At 43.5% G+C, this 18,983-nt stretch overlaps 1 protein-coding gene across 3 annotated transcripts in view; it reads left to right on the top strand.

Annotated features, from left to right (window-relative positions):
* Positions 1 to 18,983, top strand: part of LOC125766414 (connectin-like) — a 97,284-nt gene that overhangs the window by 63,069 nt on the left and 15,232 nt on the right. The window contains exon 1 of one of the 3 annotated variants that reach the window (XM_049432371.1): positions 5,856 to 6,712. The exons of the other annotated variants lie outside the window; for them this stretch is intronic. The gene's annotated coding sequence lies outside the window, so the exon portion shown is untranslated. Of the gene's footprint in view, positions 1 to 5,855; positions 6,713 to 18,983 lie in introns of those variants that run through there. 3 annotated transcript variants of the gene reach the window in all.

Raw genomic sequence — 18,983 nt, 5'->3', positions numbered from 1 at the left:
CAATAAATCTTTAAGGCGATCCTAAAACGAATGGGTCGGCCTTTTTTTTGTTTGTTGGCCAGATACACCTGCCCTGATGGGTGGAACACAGGTGTGTAACACCCTACTCACTGCCGCACCGAAGCGGAACCCTCCAAGGGACCCTCCAGCCGACGGGTAAATATTGAACATCGCAAATAACACACCAAACCTAGGCTTGGAAACGAGTAGTCGGCATGAGGACAGGGAAGTTTTGGAATGCAAAACACCAACAGCACAGGTATGGTGAAGTGTCAAAGCACGGTTCAGTTGGGTCACCTCCAGGGAGCTCTGACAAATAGCCCACTAGGTTAAGGAAGCTAATGATTTGTGTCACTGCGATACAGCTTCCTGCAAATGCGCCACATGGAAGTGGCTCTGCCGGGTCAAAGGTCTATCGGAGGGTGAAAAACAACAGCACAAATCTCAAGGGTATATCTTAAGAGACACTTTTTTCACTCTCTCTCTCCCTCGCTTTTTTTTGTATTTCTTTGTCGTGCTCTTCATCAACTCCCCTAAGAGAACATATTTTTATGACAAATCCTGATTTTTATTTATTGATTTTCTCGAAGGAACGTACCAATAAAAAAGACCTTGATTCTGGATGGTTTTGTGCCTTTTTGGTGTGTGTAACCCCTCCGCACTTAGAAAATCCGGCCCCTAAACACCGTTCCAAAGAGAGCGGCAGCTCGTCAGTGGGTTTTGGGTCTAAAGGTCCGGGGCCAGGAGTATAGCATTGGACCGGTTTAATTAAATCCCGCTTGGCGCGTCACAAGTTGATTGCTTGCGCTTTGCCTCGGATCTAAAATGGCTATCAAATTAACATTGACAGCTGGATTAATGATGCCGCATTGTTCTCGAGATCGGTGGTAGTACACGTGAACCTCCTTCCGCTCCTCCTTTTTCCATGGCTTCCCTTGCATCCAGCATCATCAGCTAACCCGGCACAATCCGGTAAGAGAAAGAGAGGCCACAAATCAATCAAACAATTGGCAGCGGACAATTCGGTACAGGCAAATTCGATAGACTACGGCTTGAGTGGCATATGACAGCGGTCCCCCCGGTCGGATGTGCAGCCTAAAACTTCTGAAAAGGTGTGCGGAGGAGTAGGAGGAATCCGACCCACCAGACTCGATAAAGGATTGAGTGACATTGGGTACGAGCTGAAAGCTTCCGCACGGCCTCTGCAAACGGGGCATACATGTACAACATTATGTGATAATGCCTGTATCATCGCGTATCTTCTTGCTGCCGTGTTTGAATGCGCAAACAGCCCACCTAAGCGTATCTCGTGCGGCAAGGCATCAATCTGGGGAAGATTTTATGACGCCCGGGGCCGATGCAGATGAAGGTAGGGAATCACACCGAACAGCGGAAATTATGCTGTTACATGATATCCACACCAGTACCAGACGGACACGCGTCCCACAGCACTGGTGACTGCATCGAAATAATAAACCCACCACCGTACACGCACACACGTACTCATCATTATTGTCATCTATCCAATCCAATCCACCCACCCAACCACAACCCATCCGCACACACAATGAGTGTGCACCGAGAGCGCAGCGTGTGCACCCGCAGGATCATAAAAGAACTGACACAATGCACTCATAATTCATTATCAATTAACGCGGAAAATCATTTACATATGTTCGAAGCAAACGAAGCGAAAGGGGATGGAAAATGTGACCGCCATCTGGTACGGTGGTTGATGGTAAGGGTTCTTCTGGGATGTGGGTGGAAAGTGGGAAATTGCAGTCGGATGCACACTGCTGACGGATGACGCATTCGATTCCTTCGAGATTGTGCGTTAGCGTATGGATAGTGGTACCGTTGAAAGAGACCAGAAGGACAAAATTAGGTCTGTTTTGTGGAAGGAGTGCTTTAGGACATCCGATACAAATTATAATAAATGTTTTCGAAATATCACAACTTTTATTAACCCCTGAAGGATAAGATTATTTTCTAGTTATTAAAAGGAAATTTATATGCATCATTTTACAAAAATAAGCCATAAAAACATTTTACTAAGTTATGATTTAGTTCAGCCTAAAAGTATGCAAAGAGTATCACAAAATAGACTGGTAAGATCCGTTTGTCAAACGCTTGAAATGTTATTGTTTTTGTTAGGATTTTGTCTTTATTAGGATATTTGATAGATAATCACCATGAAATTGACCACTCTTTGTTGCAGGAAAACTAAATTCTAATTCAGCAAAATATTAACATTATTTTTGGTGACAAGTTTTCGGAGAAAAGTATAAAACCAACTACATTAACCAATCAACAAACATAACATATATCAATACTCTTACCACACACCATCTTTAACCAACTAGATTGGACTTGGCCAGTACCAGCACACTTTCACTGGAAATGCTTTCCCTACGCGGGAAGGGAATGTGTGCATCGTTGCATGTGACAGACCACCGTTGTTACGCAACGAAGAAACTTCCTTCGGTTTTCGGAAGCCTCCAATCAGAGCTGCTTTCAATTAATCGCCCTAGCGAAACTAGCCCCTGGCCGGGTAAAGGGGCTCAAACCATTCCAACGAAACCCGCAGAATCGGTCGAACATCAGCTAAACGGTCATTTTCTCATGTTTTCTCTTGCCGTAGCAACGGTTCACTCGATGCGGAAAACCCGGGCCACAGTAATTAGTTCGGACGACTAATTTTACGCTTCATTTGAAGATTAGAAGGAACGCGGTCGTGCATGGATGGTGACACACATACAACGGTCGGTGAAACTCATGAACTGATGCTGAGCATGAAATTATGACACCAACACGGTGCCTGTTACGCCCTAACAACGGAAAGCGATTGTTCGAAGTAAGTTAAACGACTTCGGACGCGCGCGTCACGAAGACTTGGCTGTGAAGGCATGTTTAAGCGATAAAGATTTCCATTCTTTTTCCCTCCCAAAACGTGCGTCTCTTTATAATATCGTGCTTACGGTTTGGTTTGTGAGTATGTCCGTCGAGTTTGGTGCCTTCAGTGCGCTTCTGAATTCCAAACTCGCCAAGCGGGAAAATCGTTAAATAATTTTTATATACATCACTGCTAAAAAGCAATAATTGATAATTTTCCATGCTCCGTTGAGAGAGGAATGCTTAGGGAGGTCAAAGAAACGATAAACTGCTTCATGTTCCCTAGCCGCGTACCATCCTTCCTTCGCCTAGTCACCATAAAACCGCAATTCCAAGTACAGCATCCCGGCCAGCACTTGTCGAGTGCTTCCAATGGCAACCGGGTCACAGTTATGCTGCCGGGAGGAGCAGTACGAACAGTGAATGGTCTTGTTAGGAATTATTAGTTTTCCCTTTACTTCTGCCTCTCCCTTATTTCGGTTTATCACCGCGCACAAGCACACAAAAGACACACATTGTTACGTCCGCTCGGTCGGTATGTGGCTGTGGTGAGATTTTCAAACAACGGCAGCGACATCGCTGACGCCAAAATCCCTTTAAAGTCCTGCCCAGCCATACCCGGTTCTCGCTTCGGCAACGGGCAAAGGGGGGTCCACCAGCGGCGAACGATGCACAACGAATTAAATTTCCCTCACTGTGAGGGTTGCGGTTGTATCAGTCGAATTTTTCGAGAATAAATTTCGATTTCAAAGCATAAGCAGGAAGCGAATTCGTGTTTTGCTGAAGTGAGTTAAATTGCACTCGATGTTAGCGGGGTACCACTTTTTTCCGTTATTGTATTTTCTTCTGTTGTCTTGGCACGAGAGTAAGGAAATGAAATTTTCCAAACCCGGTGAAGATGGCAGATTTTAAATTGAAACAATTCCACAAAACAACGAAATGGTTGCGCTTCCTGGTGATTTTAATTCAACATTCAACGGACCCTAGAGCCACCCGTTTTGCTGGTTGTGATTTAATAAAATACTGAAATAAAGATATGTCATTTGTTCAATTTAAAACGAAAATATGTGTTGTAGATATAAAAATGTCTGCAAAAGATGTCCCCCTTCCCCCCACCTTTTCTGCCCTGCTGCAGCACCAGTTTCATTTCCACCAAAAAACCGAATCCAACCATCTTAGCTCGTAAATAATTTCATACCTTTAAAAAACTACTTCCGTCGCAGTGGAAACTTGCCCGCAAAACAACTTCCACTCGAAGGAGGAAAAATTCATTCGCCTATTCCGTCTTTGCTTTTTCCCATACTCCGCCAAAAACTTTTCACGTGTCGCAAAGCCTCGTTTAGCACGGCCGGGTGGGGGTTAAGCATTGGGTTTGATTCTTGAGCAGAAAAACATACACAAACACATGCACGCCCACATCCCATAACCGCAGCGCATTCGCCAGTTTAACCGCAGTCGAAGCCCTAAGTGAACTGCTCCAAAATGGACTGCGCGCCGGTCCATTTCGGCAGGGCGTTTCTTGAGCGGTTAACCTCCGGCCAGCAGCAGCAGCAGCAGAACACATTTCTTCACAAACTAAGTGTTAGATATTTTATTTTACGTTTTATTCCCATCCCAGTGTGGCACGGTTCGAAAGCCCATCCGCCTCATCTAAAACCGACTTTCAAACCCAACGGTTGCGTCCTTTGTGACCGTGAGTTCTATGTTTAGGAGGAGTTTTTTTGTCTTCTCCTTGCTGATCCTCCTTTATGGGTTTTGCTGGTTGCTTCGGAGAATGGTGGCAATTTTGAAGGTTACCTGTCCAACTCGTACAGGTGCTACAGTGCGTTTGGCTGTGTGAGCAGTAGAAAAAGGGAAGAATGGCTTGATGATGAGGGCAGATCCTTGAAAAACGAAATCTCCGAATCCCTACTTTACACCATAGCCGGACTTCAGGTAATGAATGGCCACCATCGTGAACAGCGGCGGGAGAGCTGAAAGTTGTAGGTTTGCGCATCATTTTCATCTGATGAACGAGCACAGCATCACACTGAAACGATTCCGAAACGAACGGTTCCCGGGCCACCGAAATGCAAATGATGGTTCGCTTAATCGCACGCTTAAATTGCAATATCTCTCCAACCTTTACGCCTTTGTGGTGCGGCAAACGAAAGGGATGTCTTTTCATTTTGTCTGCAAGGCGCGTTCCGAACCGACTGTTCCGACAGTTCTTAACGTTTTATATGTACTTCTTCACCTTACCCCGTATCTTTGAAATGCTAACCTTTGTACGCTTCAGGTTGTACCTGGGAAGGATAATAATGAAGGTGGTTGCACTTGGCAGTGTAAGAAAACACATTCCTCGCAAGAAGAAAACCACAACTGGAAGGAAATTAATTCCTGCACTACCTGGGCAGCAATGACTCTTCCCTGCTAAAACCCTGCTAGCGCAGCAACTCCCTTGTTCCACTTTGTAAAATGCGTGAAAATAGTTTTTTTAAGTAACAAAATACCTTTTTCCTCAACATAAAACTAACCGAAACTGGTGCCCTGGTGGATGGGAAAGAGCGAAAGGTTCATAGTGTTGCGCTACGAGCCCGCGCTTGATAGAGAAGGCGAGAATGCAAACATTGGAGATATACCGCCAAAAAGCGAGAGCGATCGAGAATGCTGAAACTATGCTGCAAGAGAAAATGCTTTGATAGCATCATTTTCTTGGAAATCATATCAAAAGAATGAAAAAGCGTAAGCGAGAAAACAAAACTTATGTTGCGTGCCTTGCAATGGGAGAGAAAAGGGAGGCAGCTAAATAAATGCTTCCATCAACTGCATTGCGCTGAGAGCCTTGTACGAGAGAGCGCAAGAAATGATATGCTAAAGCATGCGGCAAAAATGAGATAGACATATGGCGAGAGCGGGAGAGGATAGTCGTAGCCTTCTTGGGAACCTTTGCCGAACAATGTGTACGCGTCCTGGTGCGCGGTAAACAGCGTTCAGTTCCGAAGAAGCTGTGCGTGTGGAGCGTTCGAACGTTTTTCCGAGCAGCCCGTGTGTTGTTTTTCCGTGCGTTCAACGTGAGGACGAACGCTTTTCCGCGGCAAATTTGCACTCCGCTCGCTTGTGCTAAGCAAGGATATCGTGATATACGATCAGTGACGGATGGTTTTTCCAGGCCATTTTTTGTTTTGGTTTAACTTTTGCTTGTAGTGTAAAGTGTAGTTTTAATCCTTGCTTTATTCAACAGTGCAACAGCAAACCTAGTTCAAGTTGATTTGAAATTTATTTACAACCAACAAAAGAAACAACTTAATTCCTCGTGGCTAACTCGTACACGTGCGTGAATTGTGGCGTAAATGATATTCCGCTAGTAGAAGTTATCGATCGCGTGACAAAGAGAAGAGAATAGAGGGAAGAAAAGAAACAACAACAAATGTTAAACCGAAAGTGTGTGCAAAATATTGGTGTCCATAAAGGCCGTTTGTGAGGCAGCATAAATCACCACCAATCTTCCTATTTTACTTTTCGTTTTATCGGTGGTAAAATGTTTCACTTTACTTTTGCTGTGATGATTATGTGAGTGCTTATGTAGTGCTTCGTGTATGTGTGCACGTGCCCGTTTGAACAAAGCTAGTTAAAATTTCACTAAGTAAAGTGTGATAGTGTGTGAGAAGCGAGTGAAAAAGTTGCCTGTGAAGAACACTTCCTAGCCTCGAATCGAAGGATACTAAAAATAAGGATAGCAAACGGAGAGTTCTATCTTGTGGTTTTTTAGTTTGTTTGCTTTGCTTTGCTATTCTTAAAGACCCGGTTAAAGGTGGTCCAGTTCAGTCCAGTTCAAGAGGTAAAGTAAACCGATTTGACATAACACCCACGGGGGTTGATGTTGAGATTTTCTTGGAAGGAACCAAATCGTTACATCTGATCAAATGATATGGTGGAATGATATTTAAAATGTGCTGCTAGATTTAAACGAATGACCGTAGAAATGTCACAAGGCAAGTTTGTTCGTGCTACCGTTCATGTGTAGAGCAAATGTGCTTTAAACTAAACCATAGAACCATGGTTAGCATGGCTAAAGGATTCTATAGGATTACTTTACGTAAGGTGTGTTTAAGCTAGAGACACACACAAATGAAATGAACTAATTGGATATCAGGAGCAGGATGGAGACGCATTGGACGTAGTTGAAAGTTATGTCGACTTATTTTCCATTACAGTAGAGATAACTGTGAAGAAGAGGATTTCATGATTATAAGTTATTGGATTCTGAAAGCTTTGCTATTTAATTGATTTAATTTATAAATATCTTAGATGATGATAAATGTTACAGAAGCTTTCCGATCAATTCCAATTTTTTTAATAAATAAGATGCTCGCCAGATTTGTCAAAACATGTTCCTATTTACCTGGAACATTCGCAATAAGCTCTTAAAACTATGCGCCTAAATATATGCAATACGCCTGTAATTTTTTGGTTATTAAAACTTTAGCATTTATTTTAATGATTTTCCCCTCATATCTTTAAACATAAAGATAGTTTGTAAAAATTCTTTATTTTAACATTTTTAGCAATGACAAAAGTGGTAGCTCAACATCAACCACCTTTTATAAAAGCAAAAATAGAATACTCGAAACTGCGTGAGTACGAAAGCGACAAAACTGCAAGACACGATCGTACAATTATTAATCGCATTCAATAAGCGACCACCGAAAACCCAAACCGCCCGAGCAAACAAACTCCTACCAGTTGACCATTTTTAATTGTTCTAAATGAACCCTCGCAACCGAACTTGTTTTTATGCGCTCGTTCATTAAAGTAATCACGATCCATAAATTCCACAAAAGTTTGCTTCTTCGCTTAAAGCAGCTTCACTTGTGCGAGAAGTGAGCATACGCGTTCGAAAAAAAACGTTAGCTTTACCATCGCATATCGTGGGTAGCATTTTTACTCACGGAACCTTTTCGCAGACTTCGCATCACCCAACACCATGTCTTCTGATCAAGAACTCCATCCATAAATACTGCCATTTCGTGTAGAAGGAAGATGGTGAGATAACGTAAAAGAGAGCACGAATGTGATGCATTTTCGTTTTCATTTCATTCTTCCACCCCTTGACTTTCAAGTGTGCAGTAGGTGCAGGAGGTCATTGCAATAGAATTATGTTCCATTCATTTTCCCTTTAGTTTTCCATACGGCCACTTCGTGCTTTCGAGTTCTGCTGCAAAACTGTGCTCCGTGCTCCGTGCTTCGGTGCAAATGCAAAACCAAACCCTCCGTACGAAGGGAGCCGCGAGTACGAAAGATGCAGATGATGCAGTAATAATGAATAATTTAGTCGATTGTGCGCCAAAGATGGAGGTAATTATCGCTTGGTGCATTACATGCACAATCGGAAAACACACACAGACACACATACACTCACCCACGGCAAAGTGGAAGCAGCTGCAGGCTCAACAGCGCACATAAACCCCCGATAAGTATCTGGAGCTGCCGGTTTGGTCGGTTGCTATTTCTGCACGGGCCACTCGCGTGAACCGCTTGCTTTTGTTTTTCCTTGCAAATGGGAATGTTTTCACGGGAAAAGAAAAACACAATTCCAAAAATAGTGTTGTGTATGGTTTTCAGTAGAACAAAACAAAAAAAAAGAAGAGAAACAAATGCTCCAAACCGGGATGACTTGTGAGCCACCGTGAGTGAGGTTGAGATCGCAAAACCCGAACAGCAAACGGGAAATAGAAATGCCATTTTCAGTACGACTGACTCTATGCTTCATCATTCGCATGCATATCAATAATGCTCGTGCGGATTCAGTGGGAAAATGGAACGCCCCCCCACCCCCACCCCCAAAACCCACGATGATTCCTCGCAGGTCGATAATTGTTTCTATAACCAGAACACACTTTCCCAAATTTCCCGCGAGACATTATGCGAAGCACGTGTGTGTGTTTGTGTTCGGTATCGTTGCGTCAGGAAGAAAATGCTGCCAGGCCGAGAGTAGAATAACGTGTGGCTTTTTACGTTTCCTATTAGTATGATGTAGTGCATAATAAACTACGTCTAGGGTAGGGGGAGCCGGCCTGTGCGTAGGGAAAAATTTATTGCAAAATAAAAACTTTTCCTTTCGAAATTCCTACGCATACACACGCCACTAGACAAATGTGACTAGGAAACGTAACGCCAACGGCAGGTTCGGTAAGCAGAGCGATGAAACCAAAACGTTACGATCGCAACTAAATTAAAAGGCTCATTTATTTAATTAAAATAAATTCAACCTACCAGTTAATATGACGCGTATCATCGGTTTCATCATTTAATTATTTTCCCCTTCGGTCGATTCCGTGGCTGCTTTTAGCAAAAAACAAACAACAACCAAAAAAACACAAAATTGCCCATGTGGGATATACGACAGCACATTTCCACCCAGGGAATGGGCGTTCAAACACACGGGAAGGCATAAATGGAATCGCATCAAAATAAGATCACATTTTCACGCACAATTTCGATTCCATCCACCTGGGTGGAAAGGTATCTTTCAGGTTCCTTATCCGTGCGCTTCCGATTCGAGTGTGTTTTGAAGCATTTGATGGAGCGCAAGGTTTTTTTCCTCTTTCGTCTTCATTTAAACGAATAAAACTCCAACCGTTAGCAATTTTCCGTCCGCATGTGAGGTGCCTTTTTATTTAGAAAAATGAATCGGAAACATTCCAACAGCAGCAAGGGTTTTTTTCCCCCAGCGTGAAGCATTGTTGGAGTATTTACGTGAGGAAAAGGGAGATGGGTTTCGGTTCTCACACACGCCCCGCGTACTGGAAAAACGCGTTTATAAATGGCTATGTTTTTCCAGTAACATAAATAGTGAAAATAATAATAATAAACACGCACGCGGGGACTCGCGCACGCATCGGTGTGGCGTCTCGGCAAGCGTGTATTTGTGTGTGTGTGGCGATGGTTATGCGTTTGACCGACCGCGTTGGGAAGGGAAATGGTGTGTGTGTGTGTGAATGGGGAAGAACGGGGAAGATTATAAAAGGCAACATTTTCCATACAACATTTGGTCGTTCCGGCCATACATTTTGGTTGCGTGCTGGCTCCTACATTGCTGCGATGCAAACAAATATGTGGCGGTGGAGGACGACTGAGTTGAAGGTGGTTGGGGAGACCGCGAGAGTATCCTTGTGTCCGTGGTGGCCAACAGTTTGGATGGACAAACACAAATAAATTCATCCACCAAATTCACACCGTGGAAAAGCATTAGGCGTTCGACCCACCTCGATCGACAGCCACCGGGAAAATCGCTGCGTACTATTGAAAAACGTGCGAATGGTACTCCGATCCCAACCCAAAATGAGGTGCTAAAGTCAACCGTAAATACGCCGCCAATGGGTGTTCAATAAAATGCTTTTGCTAGTGATTTTCACCTACCTCCAACCTGCCTTTTAACCCTTTTTGCGTTCCGTTCTCGTTCCCAACGGATGATGCTGGAATTTTCGACGACTTAACGGTGACAGTGCCACACGATATTGCTTTGACAGGTGCGCACTACTAAAGTACCGGGTGGTTGATGTCAAACGTACGAAAAATAAACAAATCACTAAACTTGACGTTAAAACGAGTGCTCGTCGCGTTTTGGGTAGTTTTGTGGGAACGGAGCGGATTTTCAACACGTGGTTTGATCTCACGGGCTTAGATCAATAGAAGAGTGAAAACCGCTTTGAGAGTCTTTTTGGAAGAACGGATCCAATTTAGTGTTGGAAATGGAATTGAAAACTTATTTCCAGGTCATTTTTTTTCTGATGAAAGATTTATATTCAAACTTCAAGGGTAAATATCCTAAATGCCATGCACATATCAAAAAAAGAACTAAAAATCTTATTAACGGAATTATACGTTCAAGGTTTTTTGGGGTTAGTAATTTAAAATGCTATTTCTAAATAAAATACACTCTTTAAATTACTGATCCAGTAACTTTCTAGATTACTATAGAATATGCTTCAATAAGAAATCACTAACTTTTAAGTTTAAGTTTAAGTTCCTCCAAGATGGCAACCAATGGGCGAGCTTTTCAAGCTAGCTAATGCCGCACTTTAAGTTCCTTCAATGTTCAGGTTCATTTTTTATTGCACTTTACCTTACCTGCAGTTAGAGCTTAAACCTTTCGTTTAACAAAACGAATATTGATTGAATCCACCTATTCGAAGGTATAATGGAGAAACACCAAACTGACCATACGGTGAGCCAAACTCAAACAACTCGTTGCCTTGTGGTGACATGCAAACGAGTCATAAAAAACAACTACGTTACATTAAATCCCGACACCGTTTTTTCTGAAAGCCACTACTGAAAGGACGTGGGTGCGTTTGGAGTGTACGAGGCATCCAAAACACCAAACAAAACAAAAAAAAACAAGATGTATATACAACCCGGAAGCGAACAATAAATCTACCGTTTTATCGAGCGCATATTTTACGTGTCGTTGGCCGGCCGATGCGTTTCGGAAAAATGGGTGCGTTTTGTGTTTATTGTTGACTTGCTTCTGTTATGCTTGACTCATTGGTCCGATCGGTCCGAAGGTTTTAAAGAGTAGGAAGCAGGACGAGGACGTTGGTTTCGCTCGATCAGACGCTTGTTTTGCTTTGTTTTTTTTGGAAAAGGGAGGTTTTTGATTCATTCATTGGCTTACGGGCGGGTTTTCGTGTTGTTTTTGGTATGCCTTTAGAGGGCTTCCAGTGCGTATTGTTTGCGTACACTGGCAGGAGGGCAGACGGCAAAACCGAACACGTGGCCAGCCATGTCGTGGTTCAATTGTTTCAATTACAAATGTTTATCGGGGCTGCCCCTTTTTTCCCATTTTGTTGGTTGGCAGTAAAAACAACGGTTATGCTGCACCGCCTGCAACAACGGAGATGCGTTTATGGGGCTGACGAAATGTTTTTACTTTTCCGAATAGCGACAAAACTCCCGGTACGCTGCAGCGTAACGGCATGGTCAGTGAGGGAGGCGAGTGAAGGGGGAGGAAATCAAAACATCACGAATGTCGAAAATGTCTCCCTTGGGGCGGTTTATGTTTTTACTGGGACGGGATGGGTCATTTCAAAATTTTGTACCAAAGCATGAACATTAACATGTTTGGAGTGCAGAACACCGGAAGGCATAAACGCGAGTTCCGTTGCGTTGTGTGCGACGTAATTGCACACATAAAATTCACTTTAGTGACTTTCATCAACGTTTACTGTTTGAGTAAATTTTAGCATCGTTCGATTACCGAATGCCTATATAGGCATTTAATTTAATGTTAAAAATATAATGCTTCGACCCCACCGATGAGGCTGCACCCATGCAAAGTCAAAGTCAAAAACCCAACAAACCAAACCCAATAACCGCCCGCCCGAGGGCTACTGCCAACAACCCCCACAAAACGAGCCTTCTCACCGTCTGTTTCGCATTCAACAGCTCTGCCGCCCATTTTGTGCAATCATCCCGAACGGGCCCCCATAGGAAGGATGCACACACATTAACAGGGTGGTAACTCATTTTACCTTCCCTTTCCATGGTTTTATTTTTGTGCCCTACGTTCCGTTACGTTTGAACGGATCGGTAAACAATTAAACCCGGTTAACTATTAATAATTATAAATAATGGAACGCAAACAATCGTGGTCGGCATGAGCAGTTGCAAAACTGCGTCAGCCAGACGATCGTGCGTGCGCGCGTGTGTGCGGCTACTGGACCGTGTGCAGTCGTTTTATGTTTAGTATGATGCAAATGATGGTAAAATCATGACAAGACGTTTTGACAAACCATATGAGCAGCAAAACAATGGTGTCCCTCGGGGAGAATTGGTCCATTGGCCCGAAAACCGTTTCCTGGAAATGCGCCCATTTTGATGGTTTTATCGCCATCATGCATGGTTCATGACATGCGTACGGAAAATATGAAAGTCAACATTTTTGACAGCACTGGTAAAATGTGTGGACAGCTTATGAACTTACGTTTCGTTATCATGGCCACAGACGATCCAGGCAGAAATTCGGCTACTACGTGCTACTGTCGACCGTTATCTTCTGTCCATCATATGTCAACCATCGTTCGGTAGAGTTACCATTAATCGACAGACGGACAGAAAATCTATCTTTTGTTCGATGCAAATGTACTCAACGATTGTGGTTTACAATTTTTCACTCCTTTCTTTTTGTTGTGTTAAATGAACACCAACCAACTGTCACAAAAGGAAAGCAGGAAAAAATGTTCTGCAGTTCTCGCGCGAGCCTTGTTAATTTATGCATCTTGTCGTGACCTACCTTGGCGCCGTATCCTTTTGCTAGTTTACGGGACGTGAAATCGCGTGCAACATGCACACACGCCCCGGGCAGAAGTGTGTCATGTTTGCTGCCAGAACTCATTAGCGCCATTACGGTTTGGGTTTTCGGTAGTGGAAAATCCGAAAGGCCAAATGTACCGGATGGCAATCAACACGTAATCGTATCCGTGGGCTCATTCCCCATCAAAACCATGATTCATGCGATTCTATCATTTTTATGTCGTACGTAGTTTGATGAATTTTTGAGCTACTACTGATACGACGATTGGTGAATGCATCCGCAACGTTCGGTGACGGTGAAGGTGGCTACATTTAATTGCAGATCATTCGAAAGCGAATGTGTTTGCTGATGCGTTTTGTACGACGTTATTGAGTGACAACAAACAAAAAGGATCATTAACATCCGCGAATGATATCAGAAGAAAACGAGAAAAAGCAACAAAACAGAAAAAAAAACACAAAACAAAACAAAAACAACCCCAAAACCAATTGGCTGTGAGTGGTGTTTTGCAAAATGGCAAATGCAACCCACGTCGCTGCGTAAACGCTTCCATCCGAACGAGGAGATCAACGTGGCTCAGTTGCGTACGTGACCGTTTTTAATTATGGAGCAAGTGGAAGGACGGTTGGGGGGTTAGTGTGGCTAGGGGTACTCACCCGCAGGCGGCCACCGATGAAGCACTTAAAGGACAAATAGAAGCGACATTATCAAATCTCTCTCTCGCGACACAGTTAAAAGGTTGTACGCACAGTGCGGTACAGGGAAAATATCCACTTTTAGGTGATGTTTTCATTGCTCTTGAGGAGGAAAAATATATATCTTCTAATACATCTGCAAAACCTTAAAGATCTGGTTTGATTTGAGAAGTGTATGTAGTAGTTCCTTATTTAATTTTTAAAATAAAAACAAAACGAATTTAATAAGGTAATTCAAACTAGATATTGCATATTTTTAGGCGTCAGAATACATACTCGAATCATCTTTAAATGTTTGAATACCGCTTTTGCCGGTAAGTTAAACATATGTAACCTTTGTAAGTAGATTAATTTTATAATTACACGCAATTCATCTGAAGCAAATTTATTCAAAGCATCGGATCAATCGCCATCATCTTTCCACGCTTGTTTCTCGTTTGTAACCTACTGTAGCAATACCCGGTACACTTTGCGTAAGGTTCAACGTCCCTCAAAATGATCCAGCGGCAAGCAATGGATGATTGAGAGGCGCGTAAAACATGCATTCAACATCGTGTCTCGAACGATTTCCTTTCCCGCTGTGGCGTACCCAAGCAGCCCCGATGCCCACCATCACACATTACGTGCTCTGACACTAGAAGAAGGTTGGATGGGGGTTGTTCGAGGGGAGATCGCCGCGTGTCATCGTGTGTGACATTTGCGCGTGAGGTTTCATTCTAATGAAGCGCCACCAACATCATGAGGATACCGAATTGCGAATAAGCCGTGGCAAGGTGGTGGCAGAACGGTGCCACACGACGCTCTGACGCTAATGATGACAGCTTGTGGCATTATCCAATTGTGCCCGTGCCGGCTTCTGCCCGGCGTGGACAAGCTTTGACGTTTGGTTTAGTTTAGCTCGTTGTTTTGTATTTTTTCCCTCAGTCGCTCGCTCTCTCTTGCGCTGTCTCTCGTATTCGTTTTCAAACCAATTGACAGTTGTTAGTAGGAAGAGCCGATGTAAATCATCCCCGGCGTTCTTACCCCACTTACCCCAGCAGGTACGTGATGATTTTAAATGGCAACAGAGCACGAATCGAGAGGTGGAAATCAAGATGCAAACAGTGCGATAAGATAGTATCGTTTGCCGACAGGTGGATTCTATTCGTGGCCGTATCGTTTTGTACTGGTCAGGTGTAATGCCATACAGATTAAATCGTTTTATCAGCAGATTATTGCAGTGCAAACAGTTAGTAATAGCAGTAGTTAATTAATGTTTTATTTGAAGCATCCAAATTTCCCTTTGAAGCATGCATTTTAAAATTATCTATTTGTTGATTCAATAGTATAGATTTCATTTCCTGATCCTTTCCTAAAAGTATGCAAATTTCTGAACTTAATGGAAAATTAAACCAGTTGCACCAATTGCATAATTAAAACTGAGTCAAAAACAAATACATTGCATACTTTTAGGCATTTCAACTGTCTTCTCGAAAACTGTCTCCTTAATTATATTACACAAATACAACGAAATAGTATTTATACAATTCGAAAAAATGATTAAAAGCACATTAAATTTATGCTCGAAATTAAATTTAACTTGCATTACCCACCTGATACACCCGATTTCCTCTGCTCCAGTCCAGGGCGCTTATGTTCCAAGCGTCGTCGTTTTATCCTCGTACCAATAGTTAGTTACCGTTCAGCAGTCTTTTTACCCCAAAATCAATCTATTCCCACCGTCGAATCGTATCGAATCGGCTCTGTGAAACCATAGGAAATCGCTTGATCCAAAGCTGATTCCATAGACCGCACTCCACATCAAGTCGAACAGCTCAGACGCGTCCCAAACTGCGTCCGGATCATTCGGTTCGTTTTTCCAGTCTGCGGGATCAATTCGACCCGGCCCATTCTGGCCACAACTAATCCGATAAATTAGATTGTAGCTACGGCCCGAAACGATCCATCCAGCCACACCAAGCCCGGCTAGTTCTGGGCGGAATAGTTCACCTCAGTTCCAATTCCAGCTTTGCGTTTCGTGCACCGGGTAGGGATTTATCCGTCACCTAAAGGTGGCTTCCTCCGATTACCCTCTGTTTCTCCCTCTCTCTCGTACTCTCTTCCTCTTTTCCAGATGCTTCCGCTCCACGGCTCGAGTGTAAAAGCCGTACGTCGTGTAAACAAAGTGCTTTTCATTTTCGATTTACCTCAACCACTCGCACCATCGGGTGCCGGAAGATCAAGGGAAAGCTCGGTTCGGCTACTCCGGTAACACAATTTTGGGCGCCCGGAGAAACGTTAAACGTTAATTGAACCGTTAAGAAGCGTCCACCATATGGCCTAACGAGAATCGATAATCTTGCACACGGTAGATTCGGTGTTTTATGTTTCGCCTTGCCCACATTCATCCAACATCGCTGTGGATGGTTGTCTTAAGATGCAGACAGCAAAAGGCCTAAAATTGGTTTAGTTCAGCAACGCTCACTCGACGCTTAAAGTCGATCGATTTTCTACACCGGAAATAGTGTCCGGTGCGTCCGAGCAGCGGGGAAAGAAAGAGTTCCCAGCTATAGCTCACTGGTTAAAGATGTCAACCAATTTCTAAGGGTTCCAAAGAGGTTCAACAAAAAAAAAACACGTTGGGATACAAAAATACGATCTCATATTTCTCGTCCATTGGGTCAGCTCAGGAATTAAAACCGGAGCATCACCAGAGCGCCATCTGTTTGTAGCATTAAACATTAAACACACGACAGAAGTCCAACTCGGTTAAGGTTCCCACGATGCTCGGTGAATATCCGGTCAGCTGACCGAATCGTCGGACTTCGGAAGCTTGGACGCCTTGTGAAATATTTAACAAACCTACGTGATGAGGATCACACGTGCTAGGTTGTGTTTTTTGTTTGTTTGTTTCACAATTTTCTACTCCATCTACTAAGGTGAGGTTGGTGTCAATTAGATTTAGAGCCTACCTCAAGGGAAATGTCCCGAGTGGGTAGTGGGTCTCGAATCGCATTAAAGTTGAAGCAGCAGCAGCACCAGCCGACCCTTAGTTTGATTTTCAGAATGTGATTTTCTTCATCTAATGAACAAACACCGGCATCGGTCTGATGGGAATCCGAGCCATCCCTTAAAGATGACTACGGACCGTTCTGAAGAGATTCGTTTAATGTCTATTCTACACGACCTTGAAATTTACATTCCAACGTGCGATTTGCTAGAACCAGTTTTTTTGTCAGTTAATTGACCGAAGAACATCCATTTGCTTAAACTCTAGCACGATTGAGAACAGCCCTAATCGTACCGGTGGGGATGGGACCCGTTTTCTCAGCTGTTTGTTAATCGTTATCTCATTCCGTTCCACTGGCGCTCCATCAAAACCATCTGACGACATGCTAAGCAGCGAACTATAATGGAATCTCTCGGTCTAGATCTTAACCTACCGGCAGGGTACAACAATCTTCTGCAGCAATCATCCAGCATCGGGCACTGGATACAGGATCTACTGGTGGATTCGGTGGAATGCTGCTTAACTTAAATGTCGGCCATAATTAGCAGTACCTGTGCATATCAACCATTTTGTCCCAGGCCAGCCGTTGCCTGGGTTTCGTTCCGCACGTTTTCCACTTAACTCGTGATGGAGCAAGCGTTTTGGAACGTTAATTAAAAATTACTTAACGTCTCGGATGGGTCAGCATCAGTTGTTTTTCAGCCCAGCTATCAGCTACCTGAAGATACAGAAGGATATGCGAGCAAGGTGGAAAAAGACTCATCACGTGTTGTGAGAATTCACCGATGACGGTAGCATCCAGTTTCTTATTGCCCTGCTATGGATGGCCTAATCTTGATGCTCTCGTTTCGTTTTCAGAGAAATATTCTAATGCCAAAAGGTTGATTTTGGAAACAAGAAAGGAAAAAGAAAACTTCTTTCTTTAACTGTCTATTTTTAAGAACTCTAAAGTACTACCCTGTATTATACGGTGACGTATGGTGAACTGTTTGCCACGATTAGAGGGTAGAGCAATTTGATGCCGTGTCAAAGCGCATTTTACAAGCAGAATAAAACACGAACGACATCAAATATTTAATAAGCTTCGAATTGCACCCAAAACAAGCTTAATCAGAGAATGGATGGGAGGGAAAAACAAATATACTAAGACATACTACTTTCAGTACAAAGGGTGAGAGTGTAAAAGAACAACCGAGAGATGCCTCGAGCACAACCGTAGGCAACAGTACCAAATGCATACATATGTCGCCGATGCTAATGGGCAGAACGAGCCAAAAGGGGTTCACCGAGCTGCCAGAGCTGGGACAGAAGAAAGGAATTGAACGCTCGCTCTGTTGTGACATCGACGTAATGCGACCCCGATGGTACCCTTTTCGCTTCTACTACTGCTGTTGCTGCTGCTGCTGATCGAAAGGGAAAATGATGCCTCCGGGCGGTACACCACTTGAAGCTGTCAGATCGGATTAAAATCCATTGCCTTTGAACTTGTGCCTGCGAGCTGTCAGTAGCAAGTCGAGGTAAAGGTTTTGCGGGTATTCCTTCATCTACGGGTGCCGCAGGGAATGGCGAATGAAACCGTAGCGAAGCCTTGTCTTGATTCGAGCAGAAGGTTTGTTTGAATGTAAAATAGCATACGCTATGTTTTGATGTATGGGTAAAGAGTGCAATATGAGCCAAAGGAATCGATCAGACTGTGCCGGAGGAGTCCGTTACTCCCGCACTGATTACCTGCATCTAATGTGGTTTTCCTCCTTTGTTTTCCCACCCGTCAGCTTGTTTCCAATTTTGATATTGAAGCAGATTTTGATATTGAATAGTACATTTTACACGAATCGCCTGTCGCAAACGAATGTAAACAGTGCGCCACATAATTACAGCGGCACAAACTGCACGAAAAAAGGAATCGGAGTTGCAACATGATACAAATCGATGCCAATTCACGACTCGATTCCATTTACGCCTGCAGGAGACATTTAATGATTGTTTCGGATGGATGGGCGCGTGCGTGTATTTGCTTGCGTCGAGCCGACAGTCGGCAGTGTTGTGTCGGGTGGGCAGAACTACTGAATAATTAAACCACGCACCGCCCGGTGCTGGAAGGTTGGTAATT

Source organism: Anopheles funestus, chromosome 2RL (assembly GCF_943734845.2).
Source record: "Anopheles funestus chromosome 2RL, idAnoFuneDA-416_04, whole genome shotgun sequence".
NCBI lineage: Eukaryota > Metazoa > Arthropoda > Insecta > Diptera > Culicidae > Anopheles > Anopheles funestus.
The sequence above is the reverse complement of the archived record's forward strand: the minus strand, read 5'-3'. Positions and strand labels throughout refer to the sequence as shown.